Here is a 3476-nt window from a genome sequence, read left to right as displayed (position 1 = left end):
ACTTAACCACTGAGCCACACAAGCCAGGTTGGCCTTATTTAATTAAGTGAATCTATCTATCTATCTATCTATCTATCTATCTATCTATCTATCTAATCAATCTACAGATGAGAGAGAGAGATATGCATCCGCAATAATATTGCAAGAAAACTTGTTAGAACAGTACTTGGCACACATTAAGCATTCTATAAGTTTTAGTTCTATACTTTTAGTTGTTTACTAGAGTCCTAGTGCAAAAAATTCATGCGGGGGCGGGGGGTGTCCCTCAGCCCAGCCTGCACCCTCTCTAATCTGGGACCCCTTGAGGAATGTCTGACCACCGGGATTGGGCCTAAATGGGCAGTTAGACATCCCTGGCTCCTAACTACTCACCTGCCTGCCTGCCTGATCACCCCTAATTTCCCCCCTTTTGGGCCTGGTCACCCCCAACTGCCCCCCCTGCTGGTCTTGTCACCCCCAACAGCCCCCCACCCCCGCCGGCCTGGTCGCCCCTTACTGCTCCCCCCCCTGCCAGCCTGCTTGCTCCTCACTACCCCCCTCTGCCGGCCTGGTCGCCCCACACTGCCCCCCCTTGCTGGCCTGGTCACCCCTAACTCCTGACTGCCCGCCCCCCCCCCGCCACTCCCCTCCCCCGCCAGCCTGGTCGCCCCATGCAGCCTGCTGCTCAGTCGTTTGGTCATCCCTCACTAACCCCCTGCTGACCTGGTCGCCCCACACAGCCTGTTCAGTCGTCTGGTTGTTTCAGTTGCGACGGTCACTTAGGCTTTTATATATATAGACTAGCGTTCCTGTTGCAGGAAAAATCCTGCAATAGGATTTCCTGCTGCACTCTACCCCACCTCCGCTCCTCCCTTGTTGCCCGCCCCGCCTTCTCCGCCAGCCCACCTGCTTTTCCCTTCGCCCCCAGCCCCGCCTCCGCTCCGCCCTTGTCACCTGCCCTGCCTTCTCCGCCAGCCCGCCTGCTTTTCCCTTCGCCCCCGGCCCTGACTTCGCTCCTCCCTCCCCCCCCCCAACCCCGGCTTGCTTGCTTCTTCGAAGCTTTACTCCTTCTGCAGCTCTTGGCTTCTTTTGAGGCTGTCTTGATATGCAAATTAGCTGCCATCTTTGTTGGGGGTAATTTGCATACTCGTCCTGATTGGTTGGTGGGCATGGCTTGGCTGGTGGGCGTGGCGTGGGTGTAGCGAAGGTGCGGTCAATTTGCATATTTGGCTATTATTAGATAGGATATTATGTGTTATTAGTTTCTTTTTGCCTTTCTAATATTTTCTTTTTCTTTCTTTCTGTTTTTCTTCCTTTCTTTTTTGTTAACAGCACTGTGTAGTTTTAACCATTAAAGTACAGTAGCATCTGGTAAGATTGAGACAGAATTGGGATTTAAAAGTGAACTGATATTCAGCATCTAACAATTTAAAAGAAGCCACTACATACCCTTTCCAAAAACATGTTTTCACAGAGCCAGTACAGTGCTAACCATTGACCCAGCACACCAAGTGTACTGATGTAGAAAAGATACAAGAAAACTAGCTACATTAGAAAGACCTCAACACTTTAGGAAAAGAGTAAAACATTTTCAGTTTCTCCTTTTTGTCCCCTAAAACAACATCATACAGTCTGGATTTACCTATGGTGCTACATCAGCTTCTAGAATATTTGTCAGGAGGGCAAAAATAAAATGACACTGGCCAGTACAGTCTTTGGATATTTAGGAAGGGGAGGGAGAGAAAGTTAATTCTCAAAACAAATTAGTCAGTTTCAGTCTCATCAGCAGGATCTTTGGATTCTTTGTTCTTCCCCAGTGTTTCAATGCACTTCTCCATTCTCTTTGTTGGCTTCCATTCTATGGGTCAGTTTCTCTTCCGCCATTTTCCTGAAGTTCTCTTCTATTGCTTTCTGAAGCACTGCTTTCTCATGCTCTCGTTTCTCAGCAAGCTGCTTCAAGACCACAGCTTCATGGGACTTGTGTCTTTCTTCTGCAGGTTGTAATTTCTTCTGAATTTCCTCCAGGGAAAGATCCTTCTTCCTTGGTGGGGGAAGGGGAAAATCTGGGATGGATTATGTTGCTCGAGGGCTGAGAATCAGCTCAAAAGCATGGGCTGAAGCACATTTCTTTCACCTGGATAGCAGAAGAAGCCGTGGTGAACAGAAGATAAGAGCCTGGCAATATATTCTACACAATCCACTGGCAAGGGAAGCCCTGCCCAGCCCCAGCTGCCTGGCCGCACTGAGCACCAGCAGATCCCAGACCCCACAAAAGCGCCAAACAGCAGCACGTGACCTCTCTCCAGGGCTCTGCATGGGCTTGCTGATCTTTCCTCCTGCCATTCTTATCCCTTGCTATGCCCCAGTGACACAGCTTCTTTTTGCTCCTCAAATATACCATGGTTTTCCCTGTTTCCTTTGTCTGAGACACAGTCTCCCTCCTAGAGGCAGTTAACATCTCACCTTCCGTTTCATCTTCTATGATTCTTCCTCATGGAGCTTCCATGTTCTTTTCCTTCATAGAGTTTTTCAAAGTTATTATTATTCAACTACTTGTATGATTATCTTATTTCTGTCTGTCTTACTGGCTGGAGTGAAAACTCTCTTATGACTGGCACTGTAGTATCCCCCTGCTAAATGGATGAATGATTGCATGAAAGCCATCATATGGATATGTTTTGAATGAATGAATGAAATAAAAGAGACATTTGTAAAGACGTTTACTTTAAGGGAAAAAAGCAGAGGCGACAAGAAAGGTGGGATAAGCTTTTACATTAGCAAGCTTTGCCCATGGCATCATTTTAGTGACCTGCGAACATTCCTTGGACCCCCAAAGGTCATTCTTGCCTTGATCCTCCTAGGCTCTCATTCTACTCCCCTAGTCCTGGACTTCTCTGACCCAGCTCTTCCCATCTGCTTAATCCTTTACTTAATCATTTAGCACCAACTCTGATTTCTGCATCCTAGAATTATTTTTATCCTATTTCTCTGGTAAACCCTTCTGGACAGCATTTTTGCTCTAATACAGTCTAGCTGTTTACACCTTTGGCAATCTTGCACTTGGCTTCTGTTTGCACTTCCCATGTCTACATCTAATCTCTCTCTCTAGGGAAATCAGTGTTCCTGATGTACCAATACATATCCTGATAGCAAAAGGGACATGAGGATAATATCAGAGTTAGCGATCACAACCCAGCTACCAGGTCTAAGATAGGTGACATAATTATAAGCCCAGAGGGCCAGCTTTTATTGACATTGGGACAGAAATTGAATCTGAACATGGACTTCCAGTGGGACATATGAGGTAGACTGAGAAATTGTGGAGGGGCTCATGTAGGTCAGGCCATGCCCCAGCAAATGATACAAAAGCAAATGAAACAGAACCTTTTTCTCCCTTACAAGTTGGTCTATAGCTGATATATCAACTTCAAGCTGTATATTGAATTAGGAAAGCCATCTCTCTCGTTGTCTGAAGCATATCTCAAATTTGACAGAAA

At 46.6% G+C, this 3476-nt stretch overlaps 1 pseudogene; it reads right to left on the bottom strand.

The window, feature by feature from the left end:
- Window positions 1-1742: 1742 nt before the first annotated feature.
- Window positions 1743-3063, bottom strand: LOC114230248 (stathmin-like; annotated as a pseudogene).
- Between the last annotated feature and the right edge of the window lie 413 nt (window positions 3064-3476).

Source organism: Eptesicus fuscus, chromosome 16 (assembly GCF_027574615.1).
Source record: "Eptesicus fuscus isolate TK198812 chromosome 16, DD_ASM_mEF_20220401, whole genome shotgun sequence".
NCBI lineage: Eukaryota > Metazoa > Chordata > Mammalia > Chiroptera > Vespertilionidae > Eptesicus > Eptesicus fuscus.
Note: the sequence above shows the minus strand (reverse complement) of the source record. Positions and strands in the feature narration are given on the sequence as shown.